Raw genomic sequence first — 232 nt, forward strand, 5'->3', positions numbered from 1 at the left:
ATCCAACAATATTAAAGAAGCATGACACCATCCAGGATAAAGCAGCCTGATTGACATCACATCCACAAACATTCACTCCCTGAACCACCAATGCTCAGTAGCATCAGTGTGCATCATCAACAAGATGCACTGCAGAAATTTATCCTTCCAGACCCACAACCATTGGCATGTAGAAGAATAAGGACAGCAAATACATGGGAACACCACCACCTGTAGCTAACCCCATTGCAAG

This window comes from Rhincodon typus, chromosome 6, assembly GCF_021869965.1.
Source record: "Rhincodon typus isolate 14 chromosome 6, sRhiTyp1.1, whole genome shotgun sequence".
NCBI lineage: Eukaryota > Metazoa > Chordata > Chondrichthyes > Orectolobiformes > Rhincodontidae > Rhincodon > Rhincodon typus.